The 20,366-nt window shown below is 38.4% G+C and overlaps 1 long non-coding RNA gene across 6 annotated transcripts; it reads right to left on the reverse strand.

The window, feature by feature from the left end:
• Positions 1 to 401: 401 nt before the first annotated feature.
• On the reverse strand, positions 402 to 19,788 carry LOC121241842. 6 transcript variants are annotated; one of them, XR_005935810.1, is made up of 6 exons: positions 19,453 to 19,788; positions 19,078 to 19,175; positions 18,378 to 18,792; positions 17,900 to 17,967; positions 13,025 to 13,066; positions 402 to 543 (listed from the first exon to the last, which is right to left on the reverse strand). It is a non-coding gene; the product is annotated as an uncharacterized LOC121241842 (long non-coding RNA). The 6 variants fall into 6 exon arrangements; XR_005935809.1 differs by lacking the exon at positions 402 to 543 and having other exon boundaries at positions 12,953 to 13,066; XR_005935811.1 differs by lacking the exons at positions 402 to 543; positions 13,025 to 13,066 and adding an exon at positions 15,347 to 15,621.
• Positions 19,789 to 20,366: the final 578 nt, after the last annotated feature.

The following is a 20,366-nucleotide window of genomic DNA, read 5'->3' on the forward strand; positions in this document are numbered from 1 at the left end:
TAAAAGGGATTCCGAGCATGTGGCCACAAGTGGAATCCGGGTCTAAAGGAAGACTACTAACCCTAACACCAGGGGGTAATAGTGTGTACCGGCCAAAGGAAAGTGAAAAGAATGAATAAATGCATCTATGTTTTAGTTTCTTTATGAATGAAAGTATAAGGTATGGGAAATGTTTTCAGAAATGAAAACATTTTTAAAGAAAAACTCCACCTTGTAATATTTTAAATGAAATGAATGCTTATGTAAAATATGTATAATGAATGATGAATGCATGAATGAAAACTTATGTTAGTATATTTTAACTATATGAAGTAATGCTTACCAAGTATTCGACTCACTTTAATTTTTATGTATGTCTCTCCCCCTTTCAGGGACAAAATGAGGACGACATAGGTTATGTATATATAATGTTTGCAAGGTAAATCACCAATAATGGCAGTAATAGAGAATGCGAAAAACAATACAAATATTTTTACAATACTTATCTTAATGTTATAAAAATAGACATCTATTGGATAAAAAGCAATAAATGGTATATCAAACCTATAATTTTATAACTTCAAGATAATTTCATCAACCTGTCATCACAAAATCTCTTGCAAAGAATAAAAATAAATTAAGGAAAATAATAGTATACAACAACAAATATCAATAATGATAACGATAATGATAGATGAGGACGTAACGAGATGGATTGCGACAATCATGAAGATGAAGATGCAATCAGATCATGATAGTATAAAAAGAAGATCAAATGATAAATGGTGAGATGATTATAAGTATGCTGACGTAAAGAGATGAATCGTGATGGTTATGAAGATGATGTAATGAGATCATGATGAGATGAAACAATGATGTAATGATAAAAGATATGAAAAGATGATGATATAAAAAGATTACAAGTTAAGCTGAGCAAATTTGTAATACCTTGTATTTTAGTGTATTTTAATTGAATGGTTATTTTTATTAATTTAAATATTGGTTCTTTTGTTTTAAGTTTATCGAATTTTTTCTTGGTTTATTTTTATGATTTTTAAGTTGTAAAATTTATTTTGATATGTTTTCTTAATATTAATTATTGTTATGCATTTAAATTGCTCTTCACTTTAAATTAGTTTATTGTTGGATTTAATTATTTTATTTTTATTTAATCATTACGTTTAAATTATTTTATTTAACATATTGTTTTGAAATCCTTTTTGTGACTCAAAGATGTGAGGATTGGACCTCATTTCTTTCCCTTACTTTTTCTTTTTCTTTTTTTCTTTTCCTCTTTTTCTTTTCTTCTATTCTTTTTCTCTTCATTTCTTTTTCTCCTCTCTCCCTCTCTCCCCCCCGTCCGTTGCGTCGTCCTCCACAGCGCCGCCCATTTCCGTGACCACCCCTCCCAACCATCTCCCCACTGGCCGGCGACCTCACCCCCTCCATTTTCTGCCCCTCTAGTGCCACCGTGAGTCCCAATGCACGGCTTAAAGCCGCGGCACCCATTGAGCTTGAGCGCTACTGTCGAGCCGCCGTCGCGCCACCATTGGCCACCACCTCTTTACCACATCACGGGCGACCCCCCAGCTACCTAACCCACTCATTCTCAGCCCCGATCCGCCACTGATGAAGCCCATCCATCTCCATTTCCGTTTTGAGCTTTTTGGACTCCAACCGCTGCCCACGCTGCCACGGCCACCCACGGCCAACCACCATCACCATTAGCTTCACCAACATCTTTAAGCCCTTCCTTTGTAATCTCAAGTTTTCGTTTGTCTCCATTCAAAATCTAGCATATTTTGAGACCCACGACCTTAGTCCAATCCATTTTTCACTATTACATTGATGTGTCGCCACTTCTAGTATGCACTTAAGTATTTTTTCAAAGAACTTTTGAGATTTAAATGTATTTTTGCACTAACTCATTTTTACTGTGAATTGGTTGGTTGTGCCGGACTAAGTCCGAGGAGTAAGGGGGTCGGTTGAATTGGAGGATGGAGTTGTTTCTGTGACTGAACTATGTTAGGATTTGTTGGTTGTTGGATATTATGACGTATCATGTACATTGCATAATTGCACGCATGTTCATGTTTAAATGAAAACTAGGTTTTCATTTGAGAAATGGTTTTTGGGTGCATGTGTATCACGACCCCAAGCCGAGATGGGGCATTATCTTGGTGGAGCTTCTCTGGTCACTCGGGAGAGGAATATACTGAGTGACGTCCCCTGGGTTGTCGCTGGGCAACAACGGGATCGGACGGGATAGTAACGTTCCCGTGCCGACTCCGTGGGCCCTCTGCTAGCAGGTGTTAGATGATGCTTGACCACGAACGCGCTGGGCGCGGAATTGGGCATTGCTCATTACGAAGTCACTCGCACGGTCATTACCCATGATGTGACAAAAGGAGCCAGGGTGTGCAGATGATGGTGCGTACGGTTAAAATGGAAATTTGGTCATTTTCTGGGAAAATGGTGGATTACTGATTTGGGCCAAATTCTGGGAAAATGGCAGGAAAATATTTTTATGGAAATATTTCGGGCCAAAAATGGGATTTTGGCGTGCGTTGGAAAATATTTATTTTCAGGGAAAATGTTGTTTTGGGTCTAATGCATATTTCATCATATGCATGCATAATTGCTGGTTGCATTAATGCAATTTTACTCTCGAGGGTTGTTTGGATTATTACTTACCTGCAGTTGATGCAGTTGATGCTGAGGGCGAGCCTGAGGATTCGGCTCCACCAGAGTGGGATCACTCGTTTATACATTTGGGCTTTGTATTATATTTTTCGGGATAACTGTATAACTATTTTTTAAACGTTTTACTGAATTTGTATTATACAATTACTTAAACTATCTGTTGTGTTGTTCATTGTACACTGTTGCATGTATACACACTTGACACTATCGTTGGAATGCATGACTGTGTTGTCATCATTCGGGCGTCTCGATTCCCGAACTTGTGTATATGGGAGTCGGGGACGCCACAGGAGGTATCAAAGCAGTTTGATTCTGGGTAAAATCGCGTGCAGTACCAGAAAATTTTAAAATTGTAAATTGAAATTATTTATTTTAAAGTTTCAATTTTAACATATGTTATATTATTTTATTTTACCTTATTTTATTTTTGGTGTTGCTTTTGGTTGTGTTTGATTTTGTCCGGAGTTTATATTTTTCGGGATAACTGTAAGACAGGAAGATGGTAAGACCAAGAAGGCAATCCAATGAGCCCGATGATGAAGATGGGAATTACGCCATGGCAAGGGCCTTAAATTGGATGACGGAGTTCCTCCAGCAGAATTTTTGGCCGCAATAAGGAGATCCGAATAGAGCAGTTTAAGCCGGGTGCACCTACGAGCGCTTCCTGGCGCATTGTACCCCTGCCTTTACTGGTGAAGAGGATCCATCAGGCTGGAAGGTGGATTGAAGACCTCGAAAGGCGAATTTGTGGGAATTACCTACTAAAAGGCAAATTTGTGGCAGACGAAGCGGCAACTCCTAGAGATGGAGTTGGGATCTTTTGCAGTTGTGTCTTGGCAGCGCTTCAAGAAAGAGTTTGACAACCGTTTCTTCCCTATTTTTGTGAGACGACATAAGGCACGGGAATTCAATAACTTGGTCCAAGGGGATATGACTGTTGAGCAGTATGCCAGAAAATTTATGGAGCTTGGGCGGTTTGCTACCCACCTCATTGCCACTGAGGAGTTGCGAGCCGAGCATTTTCAGGAGGGTTTGCGACATGAGATACACAAACAAGTAGCTTGTCACCAGATTTCAAATTTTTAGAGGTTGGTTGATATGGCCACTTTTGCGGAATGTGAAAATAGTTTTACGATAGGCTCTCCAGGTCATAAGAGTTTTGCTGGTGAAGGAAGTAGTTCTGGGTCACCACACAAGTTTGTGCAGAGGACTGGGGCCCAACACAGGCAGCCTCTAGTGTTCATGTGGGAGGCTGAGCTGCTGAGCTCCAGATGTAATAGGTGTAACAGAGCCCACGAGGGCGGGCGACTGCGATCAGAGGGGGATCTAGCCTGGGCACTTTGCTCGTGAGTGTCCTAACCAAGCTCAGGGAGGTCGAGGAGGTCAACGTGGTGGAAGAAATAACAGAGGCAGCTGGTGCCTTTGGTGCAAGCTCGGGTTTATGCTGTGACTCCCAGAGATGTTGATTATGAGGATCTAGAGACTCAAGATGCCGGGGTGATTACTGGTATGCGTTTAGTTTAATCTTTATGGGTTATTTTTTTTGAATTTCACTGGCGTCTTTGTTTGCCTCAGGTAGAGTTCATCTGTATGATTTTTATGCCTGTACCTTATTTGACTCTGGGGAATCTTTAGCCACTTTTGCACGGATGTAGTCACGAAGCCTTTATCACAATCTTTGGTAGTGACAATTCCAAATTGTGTGTGGTGCTCTAAAGTTTCTTTAGGCTGTCCTTTGGATTTTGGTGGGAGGACACTTGAGGCAGATTCAATTGTATTCAAGTTGCTTGAGTTTGACATAATTCTGGGAATTGCATCGGTATTCTGCAAACATTAATTGTAGAAGTCGGGTAATTAGTTTTCAAGTTACAGAAGGAGACTATTTGGAATTTGTGGGAAGCAAGTTGAAAGTGAGACCAACAGTTATATCTGCAATTCAAGCGAAGAGAGACATAGCTTATGAAGCAGATGCCTTTTTAGTTCAAGTGGTGTCTATGCCATCTGAGAAGAAGTCTTTAATGGATATTCTAGTTGTGGAAGAATTTCCTGACGTGTTCGTGGATGAGTTGCCCGGATTGCCTCCATTTCGCGAGATGGAATTTGTTATCGATTTGGAACCTGAAGTGGCTCCTGTGCATAAGGCTCCCTACCGTATATCACCGACTGAGTTAAAAGAGTTGAAAACTCAATTGCAAGAACTGGTTGATATGAGATTTATTCAGCATAGTACTTCGCCAGAGCGCCTGCCTGCTTTATTTGTTAAGAAGAAGGACGGTACTCTCAGGATGTGTATAGACTATCGAGAACTTAATAAGGTGACTATAAAAAATAAGTACCCTCTTCCTCGGATCGATGATTTGTTTGACCAGCTTCAAGGAGCAGTTGTCTTCTCGAAGATTGACTTGAGATCGGGGTACTACTAGTTGAGGATAAGAGATAGGAGATAAGAGATAAGGATGTGGCCAAGACTGCTTTTAGGACAAGATATGGGCATTATGAATTTAAAGTGATGTCTTTTGAGTTAGCTAATGCCCTACTGCGTTTATGGATTTGATGAATTGGGTGTTTCGACCTTATTTGGATTCATTTGTGGTGTTCCTTGATGACATTTTGATTTATTCTCGAGATTTGAAAGAGCATGCTTATCACCTTTGTTTGGCGCTTGGGAAGTTAAGAGAACATCAGTTGTATGCAAAGCTAAATAAATGTGAATTTTAGTTGGAAGAAGTCAAGTTTCTTGAACACGTGATTTCCTGAGAGGAGTGGCCGTAGATCATAGCAAGGTGGAAGCTGTTTTGTCGTGGCCTCGCCCTTCAACAGTGCGTGAGATACAGAGTTTCTTGGGACTTTCCGGGTATTGAGTTTGTTTGGTGCGAGAAAAGTTTCCAAGAGTTGAAATATTGACAACAGCACCTGTTTTGGCACTCCCGAAGTCACATAAGTCATTTGTGGCTTTTTAGCGATGCATCCAAGTCTAGGTTAGGATGCGTTCTTATGCAGGAGGAACGAGTTGTTGCTTATGCATCTCGTCAGAGGAATTATCTCATGCATGATTTGGAGTTGGCGGCTATAGTTTTTGCACTTAAGATTTGGCAACATTATTTGTATGGAGAAGTCTGTGAAGTTTACACTGACCATAAGAACTTGAATTCTCAGAAGAATCTCAATATGAGTCAGAGCGATGGTTAGAGTTGATTAGCGACTACAAATGTGAGATCAAGTATCATCCAGGAAAGACGAATCTAGTCGCTGGTGGACTCTCTCCTTTGTGGGATGAGAAGACTTCTTATTGAGAGTTCGCAGCATGAAGAATTGTTATATTCGGTTTTGGATGTCCGAGTAGTTGATTTTGAAGAATTGAATACTCTCCAAAGAAGGGATCCAAAGTTGTTAGCCATCAGGAAGAGAGTCAGGAAGTCTAGAGGACCTTTGCTTTATAGTTAGGATAAGGATGAATTGAATAAGGAGCCGCATGAGCTTCTGCCAAAATTCGCTCTTTAAATTCTGAATCTCAGGGAATCACTCTATGATCCCAAAACCGATATATCGAGATTTAAAGAGAAATTTCTGGTGGGAAGGGATGAAAATGGATATCGCCATGTTTATTGAGAAATGTGACACGTGCTGTCAAGTTAAGATTGAGCATCAAAGACCTGTTGGTAAACTTCAACCTCTCCCTATTCCTGAATGAAAGTAGGATGACATTTCTATGGATTTTGTAGTGAGTTGGCCGAGGAGCCCTAGTGGAAAGAACTCGGTTTAGGTGATTGTTGATCGGTTGACCAAGAGTGCCCATTTTTTGCCTATCAATAATACCGACTCTTTGGGAAAGTTGACTCGGTTGTATGTCAAAGAGATAGTGCGTTTGCACGGAGTGCCCAAGAGTATTGTGTCGGATCGGGGACCCGCGGGTTCATGTCCCATTTTTTGGAAGAGTTTGCAAGTAGTTTTAAGCACTAAGTTGAAGTTTGGTACTGCATATCACCCTCAAACTGACGGTCAATCAGAGCGCACTATTCAGACTCTTAAGGATATGTTGCCGGCTTGTGTCATGGAATTTTAGGGGAGTTGGAAAAATCATCTGCTACTAATAGAGTTTGCTTATAATAACAGTTTTCATGCCTCCATTCAGATGGGCCCGTATGAAACTTTGTATGGAAGGAAGTATAGATCACCTATGTGTTGGCGTGAGTAAATTAATTGGGCCTGAGATAATTCAAGAAATGAAATATCAAGTTCGGGTTATAAGGACTAAAATGGAGGAAGCACAAAGTCGTCATAAGAGTTATGCAGATATGAGGAGAAGAGACTTATCCTTTGAGGTAGGTAATTGGGTTTACCTCAAAGTCTCTCCTATGAAAAGCGTTAAGCGCTTAAGGAAAATTTAGTCTAAGATATGTTGGCCCTTTTCAGATTGTAGAGAAGGTTGGACCTGTTACTTATAGAGTTGCATTGCCGGACTATTTTGGCGAAGTTCACGATGTGTTCCACGTATCGTCATTGAAGAAGAGTTTTAGACAACAAGAGCCATGACACTTTCACAAAAGATATCGTCTTGGACCTTAACCTTTACTCTTTCCAACCCACAATCTGCATCGGGGCAACTTCATAAGTAAGTAAGGCTAGGCTAAAGTTGAATGCGTTCTAGGTCGACAGAACGTGGTTCTTGCTGTCCAAAACTCTTCTTCAACAACACATGGAACACATCATGAACTTCCCCAAAATAGTCTGGCAATGCAACTCTATAAGCAACAAGCCCAACCTTCTCCACAATTTGAAAAAGGCCAACATACTTTGGATTATTTCCCTTCCTCAAAGAATAAGTCTCTTCTCTTCGTATCTACATAACTCTTCTGACGACTTTGTGCTTCCGCCATTTTAGTCCTTATAACCCGAACTTGATCTTTCATTTTTTGAATTATCTCAGGCCCAATTAATTTACTCTCACCAACTTCAACCTAACACAAAGGTGATCTACACTTCCTTCCATACAAAACTTCATACGAGGCTATCTGAACGAGGGCATAAAAACTGTTATTATAAGCAAACTCTATTAGCGGCAGATGATTTTTCTAACTCTCCTGAAATTCCATGACACAAGCCCGTAACATATCCTCAAGAGTCTGAATAGTGCGCTCTGATTGACAGTCAGTTTGAGGGTGATATGCAGTACTAAACTTCAACTTAATGCCTAAAGCTGCCTGCAAACTCTTCCAAAAATGAGACATGAACCGCGGGTCCCGATCCGACACTCTAGGGTATTCCGTGCAAACACACTATCTCTTTGACATACAACCGAGTTAGCTTTCCTAAAAAGTTGATATTATTGATAGGCAAGAAATGGGCACTTTTGGTCAACCGATCAACAATCACCCAACCGAGTTGTTTCCACTAGGGCTCCTTGGCAAACCCACTACAAAATCCATAGAAATGTCATCTCACTTCCACTTAGGAATAGGGAGAGGTTGAAGTTTACCAGCAAATTTTTGATGCTCAGCCCTAACTTGACGGCACATGTCACATTTCTCAATAAACATGGCGATATCCATCTTCATCCCTTCACACCAGAAATTTCTCTTTAAATATCAGTACATCTTTGTGCTTCCAGGATGAATTGAATAAAGAGCCGCATGAGCTTCTGTCAAAATTTGCTCTTTAAATTCTGAATCTCGGAAAATCACTTTATGATCCCGAAAACGAAGAATACCATTTTTATCCAAACTATAATAAAAGGATCCTCTAGACTTGCTGACTCTCTTCCTAATGTTCAACAACTTTGGATCCCTTCTTTGGAGAGTCTTCAATTCTTCAAAATCAACTACTCGGACATCTAAAATCGAAGATAACAATTTTTCTTGTTGCGAACTCTCAATAAGAGAGCACTCTCATTGGATTAACTAAAAGTTAAATCCATTGAAAATTTGGCTATTAAACCATAAAATGTGATCACATTGGAATAGCTAAATTCCAAATTAGAATTTAGCTACAGTCACTTCTAAAATAATTTCTAAATTTGAAAGTAACTATTCATTCGTCAAATACATTTTATATCAATTATTTCTCTCTCCCTTTTAAATGATAATTGAAAAAATATAATTAGAATATGATTACTAATTAATATATAATATTATGAATAGTAAAATATGATAAAAAAATTAAATTTACAATTAAAAAAATTAAAATATTTTTGAAATTATTAATTACTCATTATTATATAATGAATAAATGGATAATCCAATGTGGAGATTTGATGTGAATAGTCAAAACTAAATTCATCTTATATTATTTTATAGTCATATAATAAAAAAAATGACTATTCCAATGTAGAGACTTATGTGAATGGAATAGCTAAAAGCTAAATTCATCTTACATTCATAAAAAATGTACTTTAGCTTTAGCTAATCCAATGAGAGTGCTCTAAGAATTCTTCTCATCCACAAAGGAGAGAGTCCAAACTTGATGACTCTGCCTCGTCCACGTCCACTAGTTGAGACTTCCTATTCAAAGCATCAGCGACTAGATTCGCATTTCCTGGATGATACTTGATCCCACATTGGTAGTCGATAATCAACTCTAACAATCACCTCTGTCACATATTGAGATTCTTCTAAGAAAATAGATGCTTCAAGCTCTTATGGTCAGTGTAAACTTCACAGACTTCTCCATACAAATAATGTCACCAAATCTTAAGTGCAAAAACTACAACCGCCAATTCCAAATCATGCGTGGGATAATTCCTCATGAATTTTCAACTGACGAGATGCATAAGCAACAACTTGTTCCCTGCATAAGAACGCATCCTAACCCAAACTTGGATGCATCACTAAAAGCCACAAACGGCTTATGTGGCTCCGAGAGTGCCAAAACAAGTGTTGTTGTCAATCTCCTCTTCAACTCTTGGAAACTTATCTCGCATCTGTCTGACCAAACAAACTTAGTATTCTTCCTAGTCAAAGCAGTGAGAGGTTCGGATAATCGAGAAAATCCTTCCACAAATCTCCGATAATACCTAGCAAGTCCCAAGAAACGCCGAATCTCACGCACTGTTGAAGGGCGAGGCCACGACGAAACAGCTTCCACCTTGCTAGGATCTACGGCCACTCCCTCTCGGTAAATCACGTGTCTAAGAAACTTGACTTCTTCCAACCAAAATTCACATTTACTTAGCTTTGCATACAACTGATGTTCTCTTAACTTCCCAAGCGTCAGACGAAGCTGATAAGCATGCTCTTCCAAATCCCGTGAATAAATCAAAATATCATCAAGGAACACAACCCCAAATGAATCCAAATAAGGTTGAAATACCCGATTCATCAAATCCATAAAGGCGGCAGGGGCATTAGCTAACCCAAAAGACATCACTTTAAACTCATAATGTTCATACCTCGTCCTAAAAGCAGTCTTGGACACATCCTTATCTCTTATCCTCAACTGGTAGTACCCCAATCTCAAGTCAATCTTCGAGAAAATAGTTACTCCTTGAAGCTGGTCAAACAAATCATTGATCTGAGGAAGAGGGTACTTATTTTTTATAGTTATCTTATTAAGTTCTCAGAAGTCAATACACATCCTGAGTATATTGTCCTTCTTCTTAACAAATAAAACAGGCGCTCCCCAAGGCGAAGTACTAGGCTAAATAAATCTCTTATCAACCAGTTCTTGCAATTGAGTTTTCAACTCTTTTAACTCAGCCGATGTTGTACTGCAGGGACCCTTATGCACAGGAGCCGCTCCAAATTCCAAATCAATAACAAATTCCAACTCGTGAACCGGAGGCAACCTGGGCAACTCATCCACGAACACGTCAGGAAATTATTCCTCAACTGGAATATCCACTAAAGACTTCTTCTCAGATGGCGTGGACACCACTTGAACCAAAAAGGCATATGCTCCACAAGCTATATCTCTCTTCGCTTGAATTGTGGATATAACTGCTGGTCTTGCTTTCAACTTGCTTCCCACAAATTCCAAGTAGTCTCCTTTCGAAAGTTGAAAACCAATTACCCGACTTCTATAATTAATGTTTGTTAAATACCGATGCAACCAATCCATTCCCAGAATAATGTCAAACCCAAGCAACTTGAAGACAATTAAATCTGCCTCAAGTGTCCTCCCACCAAAATCCAAAGGACAGCCTAAAGCAACTTTAGAGCACCACACAATCTCACCATTTGGAAGAGTCACTACCAAAGATTGTGATAAATGCTTCGTGACTAGATTGCACATTCGTGCAAAAGTGGCAGACACAAAAGACTGAGATGCCCTAGAGTCAAATAAAGTACAGGCATAAAAATTATATAGACGAACTCTACCAAAGTCAAACACATACACCAGTGAATTTAAAAAAAAAAAAATCAACCCATGCCAAACATCAAATCCAAAGATTAAACTAAACGCATACTAGTAATTACCCCAGCATCTTGAGTCTCTAGAGTCTCGTAATCAACATCCCGGGGAGTCATAGCATAAACCCGAGCTTGCACCAGCTACCTCTGGTTATTCCTACCACGTCGACCTCCTCGACCTCCCTGAGTTTGCTTAGGACACTCACAAGCAAAGTGCCCCTGCTGACCACATCTAAAACACAGGATCCCCCTATGACCGCAATCGCCCTCGTGGGCTCTGTTACACCTATTACAAACTGGAGTTCGACCTACATGAACACCGAAGCTTCCTGCGATCGGGCCCTAGTCCTCTACACAAACTTGTGTGGCGATCCGGAACTACTCTCTTTACCAGCAAAACTCCACCTCTTATGACCCGGAGGGGAGCCTATCGTAAAACTATCTTCACGCTCTGCAATAGTGGCTATAGCAACCAACCTCTGAAAATTTAAAATTTGGTGACAAGCTACTTGTCTGAGTATCTCATGTCGCAGACCCTCCTAAAAACGCTCGGCTCGCATCTCCTCAGTGGCAATGAGGTGGGTAGCAAAACCGCCCGAGCTCCATAAATTTTCGGGCATACTGCTCAACAGTCATATCCCCTTGGACCAAGTTATTGAATTCTCGTGCCTCTTATCGTCTCACAAAAATAGGGAAGAAACGATCGTCAAACTCTTTCTTGAAGCGTTGCCAAGACAAAGTTGCAAAAGATCCCAACTCCATCTCTAGGAGTTGCCGCTTAGTCTTCCACCAATTTGCCGCTTCGCCTTGCTGCAGATAGCTCCCATACAACACCATCTGGGCCTCCGTGCACCCACAGACTTCGAATGTCCTTTCGAGGTCTTCAATCCACCTTCCAGCTCGAAGTGGATCCTCTTCACCAGTAAAGGCAAGGGTCCTATGCACTAGGAAAAGCTTGTAGGTGCACTCGGCTTGAACCGCTCTATTCGGATCTCCTTGCGGTGGCCAAAAATTTTGTTGGAGGAACTCCGTCATCCGATTTAACACCCTTGCCATGGCGTAATTCCCATCGCCTATCGGTAATTCATCTTCGGCCTCATTGGTTGGCTTTCTTGGCCTTACCACCCTCACTTCTCTTTTCCTCAATTCATTTCAGACATTCACGCGTCAATGGCCACCATCCCTTCTTCTCTCTCTTTTTTCTTCTACACCATATTTCTCATTTTCTCCTCCTCTTTTTAATTAGCTTCTCAGTTCATTGCATTATCTAGGGTACTCATGGCCAACACGCAGTCTACGATGGTAATACCACAGCTTGGTCGTGGGTCTCTACGACCCAATACCACGGTCTTCGCCATGAGTCTATAAGTTAGAGAGACCCACAACTGTGACTATAAGTGACGGGTCTGTAAGTTTAACGATCCACCATGGCGACCATGGGCCATAAAGATCTGTGACCCGAGACCACAATATGTGGGTCTGTGCACGATTATTAATTGGTTTCATTTTTGTGAAACGTTTTGGTTTTTTGTTGGATTTGTGATATTTTCATATATGTAAGTTTGTTTGTTTTAGATCTGTAAGTTTGTTGGTTTTTGTTTGGATTTTTATTGGACTTTTTTTGTAAAAAAGATGGGGTCGAACGGGGTGGTCTAACTATGGTGGCTCCAATCTGCCTCCCACTATCCAGATGTGGGCACCCACCTACGGGATAAGTCCCCCCTCCCCGTCCATGCATGTAACAATTATAGTAAAGAGTTGATGCTTTGCAAAATGATAGTAAAAACCCCCGTGCCTATTTCTCCATATTTATTTAGCCTATCTCTCAAATCACAAGAGACAACATAATTTATGAATATATTATGTTTGTATGGTAAACCATCAATAATGGTAGTAATAGAAAATGCAGAAAACAATATAAATAATTTTACAATACTTATCTTAATGTTATAAAAATAGACATCTATTGGATAAATGCAATAAATGGTATATCAAACCAGTAACTTTATAACTTCGAGATAACTTCATCTCTTAAGAACCTATCATCACAAAATCTCTTGCAAATATTAAAAATATATTAAGGAAAATAATAGTATACAAAAACAAATATCAATAATTATAAAAATAAAGAAACTAATGATGATGCTAATACGAAAAGATGAAATGATGATGTGATGAGATCATCATGATAGTTAAGGATGTAACGAGATGGATTGTGACAGTCATGAAGATAAAGATGCGATAAGATCATGATGGTATGAAAAGATGATGAGACGATAAATGCTGAGATGATTATGAGTATGTGTAAGAGATGAATCGTAATGGTTATGAAAATGATGTAATGAGATCATGATTATGATATAATGATAAATGATATAAAAAGATGATGAGATAATAAATAATATGAAAAGATTACGAGCTAAGCCGAGCAAATCGGTAAGGGTAAAACCCAACAGCTTAGTCTACAATACAATGGAGAGCAAGTCTGCTACCTGCCTCCATTCCACTGGTGGATGAGCTTTAATTCGCCCATTTTAAAGTCTAGTGGGCGGGTGCCTAGTTGGCCTTTGGCCCACCCAGCCTTTAATATATATAAATATATATATATATATATATTAACATAAATTGTAATATCATATATATTGAAAAAACAAGACCCTAACTATAATACCACTTTTTCTCTACCTCAATCTCTCTTCTATCGTATCTTTCCTTTCTAGCAGACGTCCCCTCCCCCTTCTCTTTTCATCATTCCTTTCAGACTTTCACGCCTCAATAGCCACCATCCTTTCTTCTCTCTCCTTTTTCTTCTCCTCCATATTTCTCATATTCTCCTATTTTTAACCAGCTTCTCAATTTTTTCCATTATCGTGGGTACTCATGGCTAACCCGTAGTCTATGATGGTGTAAGACAGTGGCTTGGTCATGGGTCTCTACGACCCAATACCACGGTCGAGTCTATAAGTTAGAGAGACCCATGACTGTAACTATGAGTGACGGGTCTGCAAGTTTAACGATCCACCATGGTGACTATGGGCCATAAAGATTTGCTCACATAGCTATTAAGATATGTGACTGAAGACCACGACCATGGCCTGTGGGTCTGTGCACGATTATTACTTGGTTTTGTTTATTTGTTTTTTTTATCTGTAATTTTGTGAGTTTGTTTTGGTTTTTTGTTAGATTTGTGATATTTTTCTAATATGCAAGTTTGTTTGGTTTGATCTGTAAGTTTGTTGGTTTTTGTTTGGATTTTTATTGGACTTTTTTTTGTAAAAATATGGTGTTGAACAGGGTGATCCGACGATGGTGGCACCAATCCATCCCTAGTATCCAGACAATAATGGAACCAATCTAGCATTGCAATCTGCTCATTTCCTCTTAGTATCATCATCTGTTTCCTCATGGCCATTACATAACTTCATATATTTAAACAATTCATTCCTTTCAATCCTTTCATTTTAATTCTTTTCATTCATCAATCAATTTTATTTCATAACATAAAGTATAAAACATCATCATTTCATGGAACATAAAGTCAATAACGGCTATAGATAACATCCATTTCATATGCATACACAACTATTCTTGGGGTGTATAAAAAGGGGCTGCCAAAGGAGGTCGTTACATACATATACTTTAAAACATTAATACTATTTCTTAAAACATGATTTCATTTCTAAGAAAACATCTCATTTTCTTTCATTGCATAAAAAGAACATTTTTCTTATAAACATCATTTTTTATTTCATTTTCAGAAAAAGAAGCATCATTTTCATTTTCATAGAAAATTCTAGAAGAGTATGAACATAATACTTACCTGGACTCCTTGCTATTTTCATTTCATGCAGTCCATTCATGTGTGTGTCAAATGAGAACTTACATTCATACATAGTTGTACATTATTTCTTTTCAAGTGCATATGTAACTTAAACGTTAAATTTGCATAAACTACCCTTTACTTAAATTTCCACCACTTAAACATACTTTATTATCCAAATCCTTCCTCCATACATGTATCATTCAATCAACCTAGTGTAACACCCAAGACCCAACATACATACATTGATCCAACACTTTAACTTCGTACATAATCAAGCTCCATCCACAGTCATCTAACCATCATTTTAATATGTGTAAAATGAATAGAAAGGAATAGAAGTTATACCAAGACAGAGACTAGAATCCGAGTGTTGAAAGGTGGCTATGAAGATGGCCCAAAGTATTGGCAACTGCGGCTCATGGTGAGTCTTCATTGTGCAGTGGCTTGAAATGAGGCTACTGGTGGCCATTTGATGGTAATGAAGTGATTGACCTTGCGTAATTGCTGATAATTTCCATGTTCTTGTTTCCTTTTTGCCATTGTTGTCCATACCTTATTCTTGGTGGAAACATTTTGGCTTGGCTATGGAGGAGTCAAAACAGAGGAAAGGGAGTTGTATGCGTGTTGTTTCAACAGTTTAAGGAAAATAGAAAGGGAGTTAAGAAGGTTAACCAATAAGTTGGACCACCTGCTGCTATGGTTATTGATTCTGCTCCTAGTTGAGATTCAAGACTGCTATGGCTAGTTAGGGTGAAGAAGAGAAGATGATACCTGATTTTAAAAATTAAAACATTAATAATAGAGGGAAAAATGATGAAGAAAGGATAGCAATTAAAACAAACATTGAGCGACTAGGGGCAGAAAACTGTTGCAGTGAATTTACAGCATAACTTCTAGCTTGTTTCTCATTTGCTACATGGCAGTTGCGGTTTGACACTTTTGTTGAGGCTGGTTAATGCTACTATAAGGAACCTTTAGGGGTGTGGTCAATTAAGGCTTACGGAAGTGAAATATGAAAGGTGAAGTACTAGGACAGATCATGAAGTAGAAATTGAAAGGAACTTCAAGAAACCAAGGTTGGAAGATGTTGCAGCCACCTAAAAATTGGGCTGGTTCTATGCCTACTTTTATATGGTAGCTGAATGGTCCCTTTACAAAGTAACTTGGGTGGAGTATCTAACTATTGTTTGATGGAAAGGAAATTGAGTGGTGAAGGGCTGGATAAACAGCTGCTGCTGCTATTTTTCTACTGCTGTTACAGTTGTTGCTGCACTACTTGGATGTTATTTGTTGTCATGGCCACGGTTTGGTTTGGATAGTGAGTTGAGATGAGATAAGTTGAGATGAAAGTTGAAAAGTTGAATAAAATTATGTTAGAATATTATTTTTATTATTATTATTATTTTAGGATTTGAAAAGGTTGAATTGTTTATTATATTTTCTATGAGAATTTGGAAAAGTTGTAATAATGAGATGAAATGAGATGAAACAGTTGTTGTATCCAAACAGGGTCTAAGTTTTGGTTTTTGTCATCACATAGTAATGCTATAGTGCAAATAGACTAAAGGAAATAAAAGGAAGGAAAGGAAAATAAGTACTTTAAGTACTAGGCGTAAAAGAACCAAAAGAATAGAAGAGTACAATGGGAAATTGGAGAAAGCTGAGAAATTGCAGCACTGCTGCTTTTTCTGTTTTGCTGTTGTTTAGGTTGCTATTTTCAGTTCCTACCACTACTATGCGCTTGTTTATAGTGTTATTGGGGTACAGGAATTTAATACACTTATTGTTGATGCTAAAAAGAAAGAAGAAGAAGTATAAGTTTCAGAAAAACTCAAGGGACTAAGGGCTGCAAATTGATGCTGTAATAGCTGTAGAATTGTTGGGTTGTTTCAGATGTGCTATGATGCAGCTGCTATTTTGACACTTCTAAAGATTGATTCTTATACAAGGGGTCTTGAATGATGTGGCCAATTATGGCTTGAGAGGAGAATTTGGAAAGGTAAAAGGGCTGGAACAGATCATTACATCTGTTGAGATTTTCCTTTTGTCATGCAGTAGCGACTGTTACTTTTTGCATCACTCTTAGCTGCTGTTTGATCTCTCTATGAGGAGTTATTTCAAGGGTTTAGCACAAATTCATGGAGAATTAATCAAGGTCAAGATGAAACTGAAGAGAGAAGAGGAATGGGACTGATTTGCAGCAATTAAATCAAACCAGAAACATAGTAAAGATAGATGACAGTTTTTTTTTTCACCTCAAACTTGAACTAGGTTAAGTTGTTTCTCTAGCCTTCGAGCTTCCTCCTTTTTCTATAGACTTCACTATTGTTTTCGTGGTTTCTATGAAGTCTTTTCTACCTCTTGACGTGGCTTGAAACAAGGGAATGGTGGAGAGGATGAGAGCTGAACAATAGAAAGAAAAGAGGATGAGAGATGAACAATAGAAAGAAAAGAGAGGAGCTGTGTTGCTGTTCCACTCAGTTCCAGCTACTTAGAGCTGGTTTTGGTCTGAGATTTTAACGTCATTTGATACTCCTAATGTCACATATTAAGGTTGAGTTAAAGAGATGAGATAAAGGCAAACTAAGGGGCTAGAACTAAAGAGGAATCAGAGCTTAAGTTGCTGAATTTTCTGCACTAGCTTGTAGAGCCAATAAGTAAGTTGTATACCTGTTTCAAAAACCCCCTCCTTCAACTATAATCCCAACTACACAAGCAAAGAATTAGCGTTGAAGAAAAATTGGAAATAAGCATGATTTATGGGTAGACATAGCATAAAAACAGCAAGAGATAGTACTTGATAAACCAGAAAATTCTACGAGAAAACTTACCAGTTTGAATGAAATCCTTAGTTGTTTACCTAGTTATAAGCTTGAGTAGAAGGTAAAAAATACATACTGATCTCTACTAGTTTAACACATAAAAATGGAGGCCTAAACATAATTGAAAAGTGATTCAAATAGAGGAAGAAGTATAGTTAAAACTATAGCAGAACTTTTTTGTAGGAACTGTACAGCTTGGAACAAAACAAGGCAGAAAATCATCTCACCTCTTCAAGCAGTAGATTGCACGAATTATGCATGTTTCTACCTTCCCTCCACTTGGTTGCACACCCAACTAAACAAGTATTAGGGGGAAAATGTAAGGACAGATGAGGTTGGAAGACATCATGACAGAATCTGTTGCAGAAAATTCCAGAACTTAGAAGTGTGTTGCTGCTATCTTTTTAGGTGCTAAACGGGGAACTAAGAGAGGGAAAATTGAAGTTTTAAACTAAACTGAACTTAGTCTTCTTACAAATGAAATTTAAGCCAAAGTTCCAGCCTTGTAAAGTGAAGATATAAGCTAAAAATGAAGGGGAAACTACTGCAGCACAAATAGAAAACATCACAAATTTCCTGATGTACTTTGAGCTCTAACAGGTGAGTTTAATCCAATTTACAGATCCTATTTTCCTTCCTTATGATTATCCACTCAAATACACATGATATAGAAGAAAGATGTGAGAAAAGGAAGGTGAAACTCACAACATAAATTTTGGACAGTAGCAGATATTCAAAGAAAAGCTAAACATGGTTGTTGTTTGTGTGTATTGTGCAGGCTGCTGCTCTTGCTTATTACTTGAATTTCCACTGCCATCCCTTGCTTCAACTGTTATCATCCATTTCAGCTGCTACATGATGGGAAAAAGAAGAGGAAAGCAAGATAGCAAGAGCCATGGACTTTCGGCTGAAGGAAGTGAAGATGATGGCTGTTTTGGGGCTCAAGGTGTCGACCGATTGTGGGTGTTAGGGAAATATGTAGTCTTAAAACAAAGATAGAAAAAGAAAGAGATAAGGATGGAGACGATGAGTACCTGGTAGGATCACAAAGAAACATTCAAAATAGTCCATACAGAATACGTTCTCAATGAAGAGTGCGGGTGGCCTGGGCTGAATATTCCTAGCCAAGAGGATGAGCCAAACCAGAGAAGTATTAGAAGTGGATTTGCATTAAAACTAAAACATCAAAATACCCCCGTGGAGAATTATAAACATATCTGAATCAATTTTCACTAGAAAGATTGGGGAAAAGAAAAATTAAAACATTGACTGCATTCGTTTCAGATACGAATTTATTTGAAGATATAGAGGGGAAAAAAAACAAAAAACCGATTTAAAGATATGTTGCAAATCGTTAATGGTAAAATTCCCCCACCCCCCCCCCCCTCCTATCACCTTCACTTACATATGACCCGCAGAGGCCTTGCAGAACCACGATCGTAGTAGGTCTGCCTTGCCGTGAGAAATCTTTGAGGTGCTTCTCACTGCAGGATAGTTGAGGACCTGTGAGGCAAAGAAACAATAAAAATCGTGTAGACCCAACGGAATGATGTGAGGAATACTCAAGCTAGTAAATTTTCAAGCTAATAAGAAGAAGAACCAGACAAGAAAAACCTTAACGGAATAATGTGAGGAATACTCAAGGGAATAATGTGAGGAGTATTCTTAACTAAGAGGAAGAACCAGACAAGAAAGACCTAGCTAGCAAAAGAACAAGAAGCATATGCTCATCAATCCAAAAGGGAGAAGAGAAACGGATGAGATAAAAAGACGTACATACCATCAATCTTTAATTCGAGCAGACAAATGATTTCGTGCCCGAGCACATCTGATTCTCACGACCTCGACTTAGATTAGAAATCACCACTAGCATTGAAAACAATTAATCGAGAGGCAATTTTTTGCAACAGAGGTACAATGATTGAGCAAAATCGAGGGCAAAGACCAAACCGACACAGGTGAGGATTAACGAGGAATTTCACCGGAAGTCTCTCTCTATTCAAAATTCAAATTGGACAATGGAAAGAAACCAACGGCTAAATCTATTGTTTCCCACCGTCTCGTGGATGTATAAAAGCTGAGGGCTTTGTGGATTTTTTCTTCTTCTTTTTTTACCGTTGCTGGAATGGCTTGAGTTTTGTTTTTAAAAATTTTTAAAATGGAAATAGAACAACGGAAAGAATGGCTAAATTTCTCACTTATAAAATGATTCAAAAACCCACATTTAATTTGGAAAAATATAAATATAAATATAAATTTTTTGGTTTAATTTTTTAATTTTATGTTTAACGAAAATTAAGAAATGTAAAATTGTGGGTTTATTATAAAATTAATAAGACGAAATTACACTTTGTATCTCAAAACTAAATTAAATTTAAGATTGATGAATTCTATGCATTAGCTACTATTCACTTTCACGCCTCAAACTTATATTTTTTTTTTTCACAGGGTGTGGGTATTAGACAATATACATAAAGCCCAACCTTCAGTTCTAAAAGCCCAAGTTCAAGATACCAAAGCCCATGATCAAGCTTCCAGCAGTCTTCACCTTACAACAACTGGAAGTCATCCAGATACATTGCATAAGAATAAAAAGGGATGTCTGTAATTTCATTTGTATTACTTGTTTTTATTTTCATTCTTCGTAATATTTAGAATAATTAGCTAGATTCTATTTTTAAGTGTAGAAAATTA

This window comes from Juglans microcarpa x Juglans regia, chromosome 8D (genome assembly GCF_004785595.1).
Source record: "Juglans microcarpa x Juglans regia isolate MS1-56 chromosome 8D, Jm3101_v1.0, whole genome shotgun sequence".
Taxonomy (NCBI): domain Eukaryota; kingdom Viridiplantae; phylum Streptophyta; class Magnoliopsida; order Fagales; family Juglandaceae; genus Juglans; species Juglans microcarpa x Juglans regia.